The sequence below is a fragment of the Argiope bruennichi genome, chromosome X2 (assembly GCF_947563725.1).
Source record: "Argiope bruennichi chromosome X2, qqArgBrue1.1, whole genome shotgun sequence".
Classification (NCBI taxonomy): Eukaryota; Metazoa; Arthropoda; class Arachnida; order Araneae; family Araneidae; genus Argiope; species Argiope bruennichi.
Genome location: NC_079163.1, coordinates 87010052 through 87027929, shown reverse-complemented (window position 1 = coordinate 87027929; position 17878 = coordinate 87010052). Strand labels below are relative to the sequence as shown.

General features: G+C 30.5%; 1 protein-coding gene across 1 annotated transcript in view; it reads right to left on the bottom strand.

Annotated features, from left to right (window-relative positions):
- LOC129960059 (uncharacterized) overlaps positions 1-17014 on the bottom strand; it is a 353127-nt gene extending 336113 nt beyond the window's left edge. Inside the window, exon 1 of the mRNA XM_056073116.1 lies at positions 16869-17014. The gene's annotated coding sequence lies outside the window, so the exon portion shown is untranslated. The remainder of the gene's footprint in view (positions 1-16868) is intronic.
- Positions 17015-17878: the final 864 nt, after the last annotated feature.

The window sequence follows — 17878 nt, the reverse complement described above, 5'->3', positions numbered from 1 at the left end:
CGATTGTAAGCCTTTTCAACATCGAAAAAGATGGAAACAAGATGATTTCTGCGAACAAAGGCATTACGAATTTGTGTCTCCAGAAGAACTATATTATCAAATGTTGAGCGTAATCGTCGGAAGCCACTCTGCAACGGCCAGATGCATCCATGTTCCTCTAACTGAAACACTAGGCGGGCATTGACAATGCACTCCAGCGTTTTGCACATACATCTCGTTAGAGCGATTGACCTGTAGTTGAAAGGGCTGGCAGGATCCTTTTACGGCTTAAGGATTGGAATCACTATTGCCATTGTGAAAGGAATTTTTACTGAGACTAGATTCGATTAAAAAGTTTGAACAAATTGGAAAGAGAAACCTCATCTAAATATCGAAGCATATTGTAAGCGATTCTATCAGGACCAGGGCTAGTTTCATGTGCTTGATACAAGGCTTTCTTCAGCTTAATAGTGCTATTATATGCAAGAGATCTGCGTGCAGTAAAATTTAAATTAATTTCTTCCTTTCGATTCGTAGTCACTAGAAATTTGGGACTGTACGAATCAATAGCTGAAACTTTTTCAAATGCTCGCCCCAGAACATTAACAACTTCTGCAGGCGAGGAATGAATTACATTTCCCGATTTCAACACAGGAAATGAAAATTCAGGATAGATTCCATTAGCTGTCTTCACTTTCCATCATAGTATTTTGCTAGAGGTAGAGTACGTGATGGATGAAACGTATTTAAGCCAGGATTCTCTCAGACTACGCCGGCGAATGCAGCGAGCCTAAGATTTGGCTCGCTTAAATGCAACAAGATTTTCCGTTGTTGGGTATCTGCGAAATTAGTTCCAAAATTGTTTTTGTTTCCTATAAATGTCGTGATAAGCCTTGTTCCATCATGGTCTGCTAAATTTCTGTAGACGAGGCGAGCTTTTGGGAATACTTATTTCCAGCTTTCATAATGCAATCGAGGACAAGCTGTATTGTTGTCGAGATATCTGCTATGTTAATCATACTTTCAGTAATTTTGGTCAGTTGCGAGAAATCAGCCCAATTCGCATGCTGGAATAGGAAACGAGGTTGAAATTGAGTCGTACCACCACCATTAGCATGGGATACTAATATACGGAAAATTCTCATTCTCATGTAAATAATTTCCAACTGTAAAATTTAACAACGGCAAAATCACTGGGAAATCATATATGGAGAGATCTAAACTGTGAAAGGTACACGCGAGTTCGTAGAAGTAAGTTTGCTCTTCATTATTCAGCAAACAGAGCATTATTGGTAATGAACTGTTCGATCTGTCGCCCACGAGAATTTGTCCTATGCGAGCCCCACAAAGTACTATTGCCATTGAAATCCCCAAGTAAGATAAATGGTGCTGGAAATTTCTGTACTAAACTATCAAGATCTTTTTGACTAATAGAATCATTGGATGGTAAATAAACACAACAGACTGTAATTAATATTCGTACATGTACTTGAACCGCCACAGCCTACAAATCAGTATGGAGTGAGAGAGGTGTTCTGAGAAAAAACTGGAGATTAGATTGCAAATGCCTCCAGAATAATGCGAATTACTGTCTGAATCTTTCCGAACAGCAATTTAAGAGGCAATTAACCCCGCAATTTAAGAGGCATATTTGATTTCAAGAAAGTTTCTTGACGACAGAAACAAGCTTGATGAAATTCGTTAAGAAGGGTCCTAATTTCATTTAGCTTGGACCCAGTGCCACGACAGTTCCAAGAAAGAACCCATCAAGGAAATGTTGCATGAGAAGTGTTAGGAACATTGGTTAGAGTTGTCGATAAATCGCAACTCATTTGGATTTCATCCTCCTCTTCGGATGGATGCAGTGTGATAAGTTCGGGACTTTTGGCGCGCCACTAAAAATGGACGATAGATCCTTTTGGACTATACCCTGATTCGCAAGTCCCAGTGCAATAGAGTTATGTAAATTTAATAAAGGGAGTAAATATCCCTGGGAACCTTGGGATTCGGATACCAGTACACACCTAAACAAGGTAGGCCCCAGAGGAGCGCATTGCCTATGGGAAATTTTTTATAAAAAGTGTATTGGAAAATTCAGCAATAGTTATAAAATCAAAATATTAGCATTAAATACTGCGCAAGTTGAATAGTTTTGGGATTTTAAATTTTATTGTTCTTTTTATGTAGATTAATAACATAAAAAGACAAAGAAAAATGTCTTTGATGCCAAATACTTTCATTCCGACTGTTGTGTTTTCGTTACTTCAGCAACAGCTTCCTAATCAGAAAAGCCTACGGGTAAAAAAACTTCGTGCTAAGAATAAGAGTTTTTTTTTTTTTTTTTGTAAACGTAGTAAATCCTTTCCTTCTGTGGAGAATTGTGCTTTATTTCCTCCATTCTTTCTGTCTTTTCCTTCATTATTTGGTCCAGATGCGATAATGGAATTCGACTGCGAGCCTGCAGTTCCTATTTTAAGAAATCAATGTCCTGTTATCGGGGAAGGCAACTTCTGTTTTGCTAAAGGGTTAGGTTATAGAATTTAAACTGGAAATTTACAGAATGCCTGTTAAGATTAGTCGATTGTAAGATATGAAGCATAGATCTCATAGACGAGATGTAACGTTTTTCATAACATCCATGAATCTAGTTTTAAACATATCTATTAACTTAATTCAGATTTTTTAAAAATTGGAAAAAATATTGAAAACCCATTTGCTAGACAAAGTTCAAATTTTTTTACCATGATAAAAGAAATTATTTGTGCGTCAATTTCATTTCAAGCAACGCCAAACTCTTCTCGATTATTTCATGCAAATTCTCGTTATGTTATTAAAAATAGAGAAATTATTTATCACCAGCTTTTATAGTTTTGATTTATATTCCACTATCTAGACTGCTCATATAAATAGCAATTCATTTCATTGCAAATAAATTGCGATTGAAAATAGCGTAATGTTGGAGAGTTAAGCCAAGGTTAAAAACTGCATGAACAGAATAGTCGCTAAGCGTTTGGACAAATAATTTCTTAATTTTGTATACAATAATCATTGTAGTTACTTAAATTCCTAGAAATATCTTTAAATAAAATTTCTTGCATAACCTCAAATGACGAAATAAGGGTTAACTTTCGCTTTTGATTGTTAATATGTCAGCGCAGTAAAGTTTTTAGCGTAATTAATTTAAATACTTAAATTTTAAGGGTAATAAATTACTTGAATAAAAAACTATGCAAGATTTGCATAGATCTGTATGCAAAAAAGTGTTGAGATCTTCCCGTTGCTTTTTCTTCCCTTTTAACAAATGAAGACAGCATCGGCATTAATTTTTCAGACAAAAATCACACTTAAATCATTGGTTGAATAAAAATGCAGTTAAATTATTTTTATAAACTTATTATTATAAATTGTTAAAAATATTATTGCTTCCTTATCATAAAACATTTTGTTCCTTAGTAATGAAATTAAGAATTACTGAGCATTGGTTAAATCATCTTTTTGAAAGAAAAGCTAATTTAACCAATGTTCAGTAAATTAATTATCAAATTTTATACACACTTAATAAAGAAAAATTTCTTTCGAAACGATTTTTTTAACAAGAAAATAAAAGTTGTAGTCTAGTTTACTAATACTGCTGGACATTAATTCATTAATTGTAATGGAATAAGATATAAAAATGTATTTATTTTCAGCGAAAAAAAAACAACTTGGAACCTGTATTTTCTATTGAACTATGCATCAAAAGCATCAATACTTTTACTCTCATTTTTCTTTTAACGCCATAGTTTTCAATAATTTCTGAGCTTTTTCAATCGCCATAAATCACATACTATCCAATTCCAATTTTACATTAGCATACTGAATATGAATGTAATAATAATAGGAATAATCTGTCACTATCAGCAAATAGTTCGCTTTTTGAAGATAAAATCATTCCATTTTTTTTCAATTTGCCATTTCATTTTAGAAAACGTTCCCGAAATAAAAGTAACTCTTTTGAAAGCTTTATAATTTTCAGCAATATATATTCTTTTATTTTCCACATTCTCTTCATCAACTTCTCTTCTTCCTTTGTATGTTTCATCATATTTAGAAATATTTATTCCTATTCAAGAGATGATGGGGTAAAGATGTCCTAGCTCTTTTTACGCATACAGAATTAATAAATTCGGACGGATGGAATCGGATTAAGAAAATTATCAAAAGAGAGCTAATAAAGTATGAATTGATCATTTTTCTAGCTTATTTTGCTCAGGCATCTTTAACAATTTTTGAAAAACGATCGGCAAATATAGCTACCATGCAAAATCGACACTTTTCCAAATTTTTGACATCCAGATATTGTGGTAGTGCACGAATTTGTTTAACCATCTAATTAACGGATGCTTCCTATTTAAGATATTTAAAATGAGATAAAAATAAACGAGAATGTAAAAGATACTTGCGAACTAAACGTTTCAAAGAAACTTCTGCATTTGAAATCAATTGCTACTTTGACTTAATTTCAAGTTTGAATATAAAAACAACTCATAGTAGATTGGCAGTTAGTATTTGCCTTTAACTAGGATATTTATATCTTAACTGTTACCAAAAGTTTGAAATATGGTAATAAAATAAATCAAATGTATAAAGATACGTGGCAATTTTTTTTTGTATCGATTAGAAATCTTTAGAAGAACGGAAACTATTTATTTCTGAGAATGGAAATTTATCAATTGGTATGTAACACCATAAGAAAAAAAAATCAAAGCTAGTGTTGCCACATTTTTGTCACTATTAGAAGTTAAAAAAAATTTTTTTTTTCAAATGACAGATTATTAAAAGACAATCTGGGAAAGAATAAAGGACATGATGTATTTTGAAGAAAAAAATACCGTTCCTTAAAAGTTTTAATGCCATCATTTTTAATAACAAGCACTTATTTAAAATAAAACTGAAGCGTTGTTTAAAACTTCGAGTTAAATCAAGTAAGAAACAATCAACTCAAATCCATTCACATTACACATTTACTTCATTTCGTTTTAATAATATTAATTCCATATTACTTCTATCGTGATATAGAAAGAAACTAAAGAATTGCTACTATGCATGCTACCTTTCCTATATTAATTCCTCTCATTGTAATAATCTTAACACTTTTCGGAAACAAAAGTGAATCAGTTACAAATATGAGATGAAAGAGAAAGATACGGTATCTTAACTACCGCGTATCTTGCTTCAGAAATATGTAAATAGTGAATGAAAAACTCTGGTAGATTGTTTCAGATGCTTTCGCGTTGATGAAAATTCTGGGCGTTGGTTGCGTAGATGAATAAAGGAACGAGGTAAGCAACTAATTAACGGCGTGCGAAAGCTGACTCTTTATTCAATTTCAAGGAATATTATCGGTGTTAATTTATTCGCCGATTTATGCATATTACAATGTAATTAGGAAAGTTTGTTGATGCTGGTAAAACAATGAAATTTTTTATATGTGCATCAATATATAATTTTTCCATAACTTATAAAAATCTAAAGGAGGAAGATAATGTTTGCAAATAATTTGATGCACTAAAGATTATAAGTTTCTTAATTCTATTCATAAACAATTCTAAAAGGTGCAAGTTTAAAATAATTATATATATATATATATATATATATATATATATATATATATATAAATAACTACGATTACAAGTTTGGAGCTTAAAGCTATTATCCCTTCTTTGCATAGTGATGGAAATTTCCATCGTAACAATTAGTGAACAAAAATGGTACTCAAAACAGGTATACTGCAAATTGGTTGTTGCTGGCAACTTTTTTCATGACTTTTGCTTAATAAGGAGCGTAGCTGTCAAAAAAATCAAATGTCACAATCATTATAAAGAGTTTTAACTTGTCATTTCGGTGTTTGTTGTGGTTGGAAGAAATTTGCGATCTCTTCAATATTTTTTATAACTAATCTGAGAGTTTTTTGCTAATAAAAGCGATAATGAGTAGAAAAATTTAGAAGACAGGGACACTGAAGATTTCGTACTGGACTGAACATGTAAATTCACATGATGATGGATATTTCCATCATACTGTTTTTTTTTTAATTATTTTAGATTGTATATTTATACTAGGATTTTTTCAACATTTTCCCTTTATTATAGAGCATGAATTACATCACTGATTTATTTCACAAAAAATCATGCAAAGAAGGATTAAATGTTGCCAAATCATGGTGTGTAATACAAAAATTTCTTTTTTTATACATATTAATTCCCTTTCTATTGGAGGAACAATCTATATAAATTCATTTCTAAATATTTACTTTTATGAAATTGTTTGTCATATAGAATTTTTTGATCCTCATCATTTGAAATTGATGCTATTGTATTGCTTTGACAAAGATTCGGTTTTTTATTTCATAAGTAAAATCTTCGTAAAATCAATTTTTCAAAATAATATGATTTTCACTGAACTGAAGATCGCAATGTTCATCTATTCGAATTATTATATTAGTTCTTAAATTTCCAAATTCAAATGACAGTTTTTTTAATGAATTTTGATACCTTAATATACATTTGAGGATACAAATTTCATAGATTCTGGTATTCGACGGAAAAATATAATTGAATAAATAAAATGTTTGTGTGTTGAGGTACTTGCATTGAAACAAACATCATAATAAAAAATTAAAATAAAATCATATATTTAAAGCATTTATCAATTACATTTTTAAAAGATAATGTTAAAATACGCAGTTCTGCAAATCAGTGCAGTTTAGCGACTAACAATTACACGCATTAAAGGAAATTGTTATATAAGGCATAATTTTGGTAAAGCGATTATATTCATGTTGAATTATGTTTATTACATATTTAAACACGCCTTTGTAAAAAACATCATTTATATTCGGATTATTGCCAAGTTTTGATTTAGAAATTTCTCCTTGTGTGTTTGGCTTATAACAGGCAGGAGTTTCTACTGCCGGCGTCCTGGTCTAAGGGTAGGGCGTCTTTCCCGTGATCTGGGCGTCCTGGGTTCAAGCCCCGGTTCGGGCAGGGTTGTTCTTCTCCCTGTGTTCTATCTGTGAGATGTGTGAAAGAACCCCTTGGTAAATTAGGGTTGTGGAAACGATTGTATGAATGCCATCGTCATAGGAGCTAGGAGACAGACTTCTGCCCTCGGATGCTCAGGGGCCTTTATCCTCAAAAGCTACTGCAGAAACTCGGCTTAAAACGCTGCCGTCATCAGCGGGCTTGCTTCTGACAAGTGCATAAGTAACAATAACAGAGTTTTTACTCAAATATCACAAAACTTGTGGAATGCTATCAAATCTTCATATTGCGATTCAGAATAGATGATTTAAAAATTCTAGGAAGTACTAGTAGAAAATTTTTAACTGTGCCTCAGTAAAATAAGGAATATTTTTTTTTCTTCTCGTTATTTTATCACTGAACAAACAGGACACTTATATAAAATTCTAGTGATTATTGGTGATTAAAAATGGTGTATCAGTTTGTCTGGCTATAAACCCAATAACTGAAAAACGAAATAAGCAAGAAAGATACGTACGTGAAAGATAATTTGGTACGTGGCTCTTCAGCTCAAAATGGCAGATACTTGCTAAATTTTGTATAAAATGTATTAATAAAAAATGTATATCTTAGTCTATACGTCACATGCGTATGAAAAGGTTATCTGAAAAACGCAATTGGCTAGATCGATAAAATTGGGTAGGTGATCCTTACACACAAAATTACATATTTCAGTCAAATTTAGGAAATTTGTTTGAAACATTTTTTGGTTAACGAAATATCTTATCTGTAAAACCGATATGTCATCCTGTATATGCTGATTTTTTTAAGAAATGCAACTGCCTAGGTCCTTGACATTAGACGCATAATTTTGTCACCAAAATTTTTAGATACAATAATCCGGCAGATAATTTTAAAACTAGAACAGGCGATGGATGGATTTGAGTTTTAGAGGCGTAAGAGCCACCCTTTGCTAAACTGCGCCATCGTATGGTTAAAATATTGGAAATCATGGGTAAGAAACTTCGTTAAAAATAATTGTACTAAAAGATATTTAAAAAGAATTACACTGAAAAACTGAATTCCACTCGGTAAAAGGGTGAAAAATGCTATGAGAAAAAAAAAGGTACAAACTAAATATATCTGTAAAAGCCAATGGTCCTTAAAAATTGACAACTAGAACAGGCGAAGGATTATTGAAATTCAGTCTTAAAAATGCATCTGAATACAGAAATTTATATTCACTGCATAAAATGTGCAAAATTATATAGAAAATTATACAGTCTGGAATATATTGTATAAAATATGAGCAACAGATTATCCTTTCATCGTGCAAAGGTCACTAACATCGACATGCAGCTATTGGCGTCCGTTTTCAAGTCCCCCATTCTCCCCTTTAAAAACGACGGACTGCTGTGGGGCTCGACTTGGTAAATAGACAGATTGTAGACACTGCATTACAAAATCTTGCCCCTAATATATAGACGATTTCATTTTTTATCGATCCGTCTATTCATGGGCATGTGAACACTATATTAAAAAAAAATCACCAAACTAGAAAAATTACGTGGTTTTTACATCCAAAATTGTAAATCTATATCTAACTTTTGTATTTTATTGTCAAAATGCATATTCATTTCATTTCTATGTACGAGAAACAGCAGCACACTGTTACATATTCCATAATTTTTTTCAGCAAACATATATACTGAAAACAAGATTTACTTTTTTTTAATGAGGAGCTCGAAATGTAAGTTTCATATAAAAAAATCTTAATATTTAGATTATTTTAAAAAGGCAAGATAATACTTTTACTTGTTCCAATTACCATTTCCTTGGAGGAACAAACATATAGCACGAATAATTATTTTCTTTTTTGAGTTATTTTAGAAAGATTTAATTTAATTGTTGACAACTTTCATATGTGCTCCATTGTAACATTATGGCTGAGAACGCTTTTTAATTAATCAATTCTCGTAATGAATTTCACCTAACAATCGATAAAATTCAATCATATTAAAAATTCAGTTTAAAAAAAATTGTATCAGGAATCATCACATTAAAAAATAATCAAAAAAGTTTTTTTAGCAGAAAACTAATATTACTAATATTAATCAAAACAAAAGTTCATAAAACAAACTACTACAGCAATCCTTCAACTACAACAAACTACTACAGCAATCCTTCAACTACAACAAACTACTACAGCAATCCTTCAACTACAACAAACTACTACAGCAATCCTTCAACTACAACAAACTACTACAACAATCCTTCAACTACAACAAACTACTACAACAATCCTTCAACTACAACAACAAAAAAAATATTTTGTACATAGGTTCAAATATTTTTGACAAGTAACGAATTCCTATTTATATGCAAAACCATAATAATAAAACGCGATTCAACATTAACACACTAGCCCACTGAAATCCCGTAATTAGTAGAAAATCACCCATGGACTAACAGCAATAACTTCGAACCCGCGTAAGTAGCAGGACGTGCCGTTGAAGGGTTAAGAGATGACGAAAGAATTAAAAGAAACTTATTCTTAACTTAGAAAATCACAAAATTCTACATGTGAATATTTCTTAACAGCAACTAAAACGATACATAAATGAGATTTGTGGTGCGATTTTGGTTACAAAATATATAATAAGAGCTCATAAAATGGTGTATTCGAATAATTTCATATTTTCTCTGATTGATAATAAATGATCATACATAAAACCATAATTTACAATGTGTTTGTTCAATATGTCTTGGCAGCAACAACCTTCAATAGGAGTCTGAGTCATGGATTGTTTTCAATCTAAATGGATGCCATTGTCCGAATTCTGTTAACGACCATCACGGGTGAAAAGGAAATTTGCAAAATGATAAAATGGCTCGCGGCAGTTTAATAAAAAAAGTAGTTTGGTTTGCAGGATTGCTGGAACTCCATAAAGTACCTAATAAAACCTTTATTTAAGTGAAATGCGTTTTATAGTTTGAGGTGAGAGAATGTTACATTCTTTAAGGCTTAGAAAGTACGGATGCCAGTTTCACAGCAACCCTTTTTATGTAATCTGTAAATATTTCGGAAAACATTTGAGTCACTTTTCAATATGTAAATACAGTTCGTACAAATACTTGAGCAATAGTTGGTAATAAGTGGTTGATGTGGCAATAAAATATAATTCTTAAAAATAAAAGTTTTATTGCTGTCTATATATTAAAGGTAATTTCAGGATATTGAATGAACTCATCTAAAGCCTTAAAAGTTGCATTTATTTCTTGAATGGCTTAGTAATTTCAAAACTGCGTTAACGCTAAGTTTATAGCCCAGGCCATTTTTATATATTTCAAACTTCACAAGTAAAATTACTAAAAAAATTTTTTTTTTTACCACTTGTATTGACTTTTCTCCATTGAACTAGAAAAATGTATGTTGAAATTCAAATTCTTAAGATGCTGATATTTTTTTTGAAATTTACTATTTGGTTTACATATATCTACCAATATGGATAAATTTTTGACTACAATAAAATAAACAACAATCTGATAACTGAAACATACATGGATATTCAGTTACAATATCCAACCATCATAATGGCAATTATTCCAAAAAACAAAGAAATTCTATTTATTATTATCACTGCCAGACATTTCATATAGTTCATTCTACTGAATGAGTTAATTCAGAGGATGATTTGGGTAAAAAAAAATTATTTCTACATATTAAAAATATTGTGTTTTCTCGGTATAAAATTTGTCAGGTATATCTTAATGTTGTCATAGGGTAGTAATGACAAACATTTCGTTTAGAGGGTAAAGTTATCTGGAAAAGATTTTCCTCTTTCAAAACTTCTCAAATTGATATTGCGAAATAAAGAGAAGCAACGCCATCTGTAAAATATGTAATAATATTGCCCGTGACATAAATGTGATGTTATATATTGTTAAATTTTATAAGCTTTTTATAAATAAACATTTTTATAAGTTAATAAGGTATAATTATGAGGTTTATTTCAAGTTTTTTGAAGAAAATAAAAACAGCTTGAACCGTTTAACTCAAATTCCGCCACGGTACGAATTGAAGTCTTTTTGAAATATATAGGTTTCATCTTTTAGAAAATTGCTTTGATTTATAAATCTAAAATACAGATCTAATGCTTTATGCCTGTGCTAAAGACGCATTAGAAATTATTTTAAGTGAAGATAGGAATTTATGTACCACGATTAAAATTTTCAAAATTGTTTATTTAATCATTTGTGGCTTAAATTATTATTTGTTAGAAAAAAAATAACTTGATAATATTTATTAAAATTTTTTAATTGATTTTCGATTAATTATTTTCTAAAGTAATGAATTCAAATTATTCATTTATTATCCATTCATATCCAAATCACATTGCTATTTATGCCCCATTAAACCATATCCAGGCCAAATTGAAAGTGGAAATGCATAGAGAAGCACGCTACTCTGGTGATGGTCAATTGCACCATGAATCCGTAGATTGTTTGGTTGTGTGATGTTTATTGGAGCAAGGGCCATATTTGGACATGTTGCGCCAAGCAAATGCACGAATCTGGAGAAGGTTAACGGTTTTTTAAAAGATATTATGCGCATAATTTTTCAGAAACTTCCATTGCTTAACAACTGTTATAGAAGTAGGTATAATTAGTCTTTAAAAATTTTAAAATGAATTGAACCAAAATCTTATTATAGATTTCAAAAATTTTTCTAAACTTTATCTATCCTACTTTTAAGAATATATAAATAAAATTTCAGCGTTGTTATATATTATTTAAAACAGTTATGTGTTATTTTATGCTCCAAGCTAATTTTTTTATTCAGTGACTCATGATTCAAAAGCACCGTTCTCAAAAGTCGACCATGTAGGTATTTCCGGCAATGAAATGGCGCATGCTGGTGAAAAATGAGCATCGCCCTTTTCTGACCCAAAATCTACCAAAAATAAAAAAATAAAAAATCTAGCCAAAATTCTGTGATACCTCTTCAGTAGTAACTTTTAAATTACTTGGCAGAACAAGCGGGATCTGCAGATCCATAGCAAATTATATTCTGTGAAGCCTATTTCACCTATACGAGAGATTGATGTCAAATTGACTCTCTGCAGGTACATACATCTTATTTTCGGCGAAAGAACACCATTCTATCAAACAAATCACGGTGATTTTACTATCAAGCACATTTCATTTGAATGTCCTTCTTTTAATTGATATTATTTTAATTTTTTCAATTACTTTACAGGACTTGGTGGGTAAGAAATATCACTCAAATATCTTTAATTTCTTAAGGGCTTTTGAGTATTTTGCAAAAATTAAACACCTTTTGTTTTGTTCCCTGTTTTTGCTTTTTACTTTGTTTTACCAGATTTCTTTTTCAAAATGATTACTCATTTTGTACTCATAAAATTTTAAAATTTTATACGTTTATTGTTAGAAAGGCGCCTTGGAAGGTTAATTATTTTGCTTTTTTTATACTTTTGTTAATTGATTTCTTTTAATTTGACCAAAAAGGCATACCATATGCTTGGTGCAATATGACCAAGGATAGCTCTTGGGCCAGAAAACCCAACAATCCAAAAGTCGACAATCGCTTTCAATAAATTGTTTTGAAGAAGCTTTTAGTATCATTATTTGCATATAAATGAGTAAAGTAGGTTAAGCAATTTTATAAAAATTAATATGCTTTTAAACTACTGGGAATTTAGAGCGAGACTTTTTGATCACGTATATTAGTCATAAAGAAAATATATTTAATTTATAAGTATATGCTTACAATTTATTTACGAAAGCACGCGGTTCGTATTTGAAAAAAAAAATCATTCTCAATTTAAAACTGAGCAGTTCATTTAAATTCAAAACCCGGATATTTGAAGTCAATCAACTTTTTAAAAAAATCACGTCCTTACGGTGAAGGTCAGTACGAAGTATTTTTCTATTACTATTTAAAAGCAGTATATGTATTTCCTTATTAAATTTCATATGCTGAAACTCGTTTCCTGTTCCGTTTCCTGTTAAAAGTTCTTGCAAGTCATTTTCAGTAAATGAAAATTTTAAATAGCAGTATTAAAAAAAACTGAATCATGGTATTAATTAGATAAAATTATAAATGTATGATTTTCATAAAGAAAGAAAACAGCATTTATTGCGCTTTTCATTTGAATGAAAAATGTATTAAAGTCTTTACGTTCACAAGTCAAAGAACGAAAGCAAAATATCTCTATTATATAAATAACATAAGACACCATTACATAAGCATCTATTTAATAGGAATTCACCTATCTGATATAATCTGTTTCATTTGCACGAGGCATCGTTCGATGAATTATCACACTCGAATTATAATAGCATCTAATGTGTAGACTGAAACGGATTCCTCAGAATGGTATAGATCTAACACATTTATGATTAATATCTAGATACATTTGGCTATAATTCAGCTATCTACTAGGTTTGATAATCTAAATGAAACAGCCTATATGCAGATTATTTTAAGCAATTCCGGAAAAAATTTAGACTTTGTAGCAGACAAATTCAATAAAAAAATTTTATATGTCAGCATTTGCAGAAGTTGTATAATACTTTCAAAGAAATTATCTGGAATCAAATTACAGTTTTTAAGAGAGATATGTGTTTCATATAATCTCTTTAAAGCACGAAAAAATTTTTTACGGAAAATTCGAAAAAAGAAAAAAAAAAAAAAAAAAATTATTTCCGTCATTCTGGAATAAGAAGGTAACTGAAGGTTGTTATTGACAATCATATCGTTGTTGTCGTATCATCGTTGTATCGACAATCATATCGCTGTATCGACGACGGAATAGAAGATTGTACGGAAAGTGTATTATGCATCTCGCATTTAGAGACAATCTAGTAATTTCAATAAGTAAATAAAAATACATTAAAATTGTTCATTTGTTCTTTGAGTTTTCGAGTAACGCCCGTATGAGTATATCCGAACTAGGTTAGACTTTATTTCAGATTTAGCAAATTTCACGTACATAATAACCATTTTTCCCGACCTTAAATTCTTTAGAATACAATTTATATTCTAATTTTATTTTTTCTTTCAGAGAACTCACCGTATTTACAATATGTTTAGATACTACACTACAGAAATGAAATTTTATATACATTTTATACTAGCCATACTTCTTCAAAATAATATCTTATTGTTCTAAGTCAGGAATACAATTTCTCTTGAGGTTCAAAAATGGAATATATTTTTGGGGGATAAATTTTCCATCATTTTTTATTTCTCATTTATAGTCTTGTGAATAATTCTATAAGTCTCCATTTAACAGTTAATCTAACTAAATGTAGTGTCAAAAAAAGCTAAATTGATTGACATCTTGTATTTGTACCAAGATTAAAATCTGATTGGTTCGGTCCTCGATGTAATAAAAAAAAAAATTCTAATAAAACTTCTTCAGAGAAAGTCTGTCGTTTGTGTGACTTGGAAAGAGCTAGAATTACCGATGTTATCGTTTGATAAAAATTAAAAATAATACGAGTATCGCTTCATCCCTTAAAACAAAATGCAACTGTCAAATATGCCGTCTTTTCATAAGTAGAAACAACATTTAATAAAACTGAATTTGACGCTTAGTCCCATAAAATTAATCATCATCAAATTTGTTTTCGGAATGCAAGTTTATGGACGTCATAGAAGTACAAACAACATTTAACCCTTTGTACTCGGAAAAGCAATTCGATGCATAATTATTCACTTAATACAGGGATTAGGTTAATAATTTCACCTTATTTATTACTCCGAAAAATAAATGTTTATATTTGTTTTAAGTTGAATATCACCGAAAAAATCAATCAACATTTTCTTATCACTCTGTACGTATTTTTAACTATTAAAAGAAATAAAATGTAAAAATGATACACCGTCTTGAATGGTGACTGAGAGGCATCTTTCGAGTACAAAGTGTTGATAAAATCGAATGTGTCGCTGCGCCACTTAAAATAAAACGCGACTTTTTTTTTTTTCCCCTTAACGCAAGTTCGTCGTAAGTGAACAAAATTAATTTTATTCAAATTTTTGTCGTCTTCACGCAAATAAAGACAACCAACTTTCATTCAGAAAACAAATTTGACAATCGCGGCTTTTTTTTACCGAACTAAGCGATAATCTTATAATTTTAGATTACTACCTAATGATGAAGCCAGCAATTCTTAACATTTCCAGATCACATAAACGAATGATGATGATACATTTTATTAATATAATTTATAATCAGCACTCAGATACATAAATGAATTTCAACACAACTTTAAAGTCCTGCCAAAAAAACATGCGAGAAAAATTCATCTTGGATGCGATACGCGGGATTTTAATTTTTTTTTCTTATAGAAATAATCAGTTGTCTGATAATCAAATATAAATATTGGATATTATCACTTTTTCAGTTGATTTTAAGGTGGATATTTTATATTTCATCGAATGTCTGCTGTAAATAGTCTATCTTCCTTGTATTCATATTTACTTAGATTTTTAATGAAATAAATAATATTTTGTATGAAAATTTAAAAAAAAAAACACTTCTGTAAAGAAAAGCAATTTATCTTGCTGAAAAGTTATAGTTCTTTCTTTCTTTAAACTTTCTTGCTAATAGTATGTATTATTTTTAAGTTATAAATACGGCATAAGCCTAAAATAAGGAAAGCAAAGCTAATAATAAAGACAAAAAGCAGATATAGTCTATTTAATTATTTAAAAGAAAAATTCAATATATTATCTGTAAGAAATATATTACATTTTTATAATAATTCTCTATAATATCTAATAATCAAATAGATAAAATGAAACGAAACGAATTCCGATACCGATTAGAACCGATGAATACCGATTTATGCTCAAAATTCAATCCTCTCTCTCACAAACTGTGCTCCAAATTTGACTTCAATGCAAACGCTTCATACGATTATAATATCAGATAAATTTCTGATCTACTTTCTTCCTAATAAAGGCTTGCACAAAATTATTGGAAAATTTATAACCTAATAATCAAACAAATTCTGACAAATTTACTAATTTTCAAAATCAAACAAATTTACAAATTATTATCGGTTAAAAAAAAAAAAAAACTTCGATTTTGTTATAAATCAGAAATGATCGGTTCATTCAAAAACATACAAGCGTAACTTTTTTTAAAACAATATTGCAGAGAAAAAAAATGGTCTCAAAAGAGATTTGGTATTAAAAAATATTTTTAATCCCGAATAAAAAGGCTCATTTCCCATTTAAGAATATAATTCCCTAGAAAACCCTTTTTTCTATTATTTATATGTTAATATTAATAAGAATGCCTTTTGCGCATTTAACGACTTTAGCTAGCGCGCATTAGAAAACTTTTGATTTTTCTAAACCTGTAATCTCTTTTTAAACATCTAAAAGAAGAAAAAAAAGAGAGAAGGATAAAAAAATAAAGAAAGAATTAATGTATATTAAAAATGGACCATTGATTTGCCCGATGATTTTATTTATGCATTTTTATCATTTATCCCCGAATATATAAATGTTCTGCGAAATTGTAAAATAAATTCCGTGTTTTTATTGCAGTGCGTGGCTAATTCCAAAGCTGTTCTCCTAATAAACAAGTATTTTTTATTTTATTGAGAAATTGCATTTCTCTCCGAAAATTACGGAAGCCGAAATAAACAAAAGTAATTTATTTTTCCCTCAATTATAGCCACGCGCCATATGGTTCATGCAAAGAGCCTTGTTTATTACGCGCGCAAATCCGTTTTCCGAATTGAAAAATCAACAAGAAAGAATTTTTCCGATATGACACATTGCTTTATTTGCTTTTTGCGAAAAAGCAAAAAGAGCAAGCGCGCTTTTACGAGGCAGTAAACTCTTACCGGGAAAAGTGCTGTCATCCGCTCCCGCTTTTCCGGGAATCGGGAACAGGTGGGGCTCTCTGTCCTAGGATCTCTCGTGTCTAGTTTTCCAGGGCGGAACTCAATCGAGGGCTTCACCTGTAGCGGGATGAGTGGCCTGGCGTCTTCTGATCCAACACCCGCATCGAGGAATGGGGACGACGTCACTTCCCCCGCTCAACTCACGTGATTTCGGAGTCACTTCCGGTGTGCGCCCTAGCGGAGGCTGCTCAGCAATTTTTTTTTCAAGAAAATGACCAGGAATTGTCACGTCCAATGAGAAACTTTTCTCCTCTGTTGACACTTCATCAGATGCTCACTGATGAATGTATAACAGGATTAGACGATCGCAACAAAATGTGTTATGAGCTTAGGAAACTTTTTTCGATTAATAGGCTAAAAGAAAAATATTTAAAGCAGATAAATAGTAATTTAATTATTTTGTAGCTATGCTATTTCTTTTTCTTCTTATTATTGACAAATTATATGTGTGAGTAACGAATAATTTTGGGCGATATAAAATTTTCTGTGCCAAAAATCAAAATTTTATTAGTTCAGAACATTTCATTTTCAGTATAGAAAAATGGCCTGTTGGTCATCAGTTAATTAATTCATTATCTTTGAGTTTCACGATTTATTATAATAGGATGTTGGTTCTACTACATTTAGCAATTTCCGTGTATTTATATTAATGTATAATATTATAGAATTGCTAAAAAATAATCCGTTTCCTTTTAAAATCATTTGAACCCATTTGTAAATGTTACATCTCACCAACAATTCAATCATCAGATTTTTGACTGATGAATGATTTCCTCAAATGCATGTTCCGAGGAAGTGACCAAGAATTGCCAATCTCAACAAGATAATTTTCTCTTCTGACGACACTTCACCAAACGTTCCCACTGATGAATGTGTAATTACATTAAATAAAAAAAATGCATTTCGTGCTCCAAGGACTATTTTTTTTCTGCATTTAATTAGTAGAATAC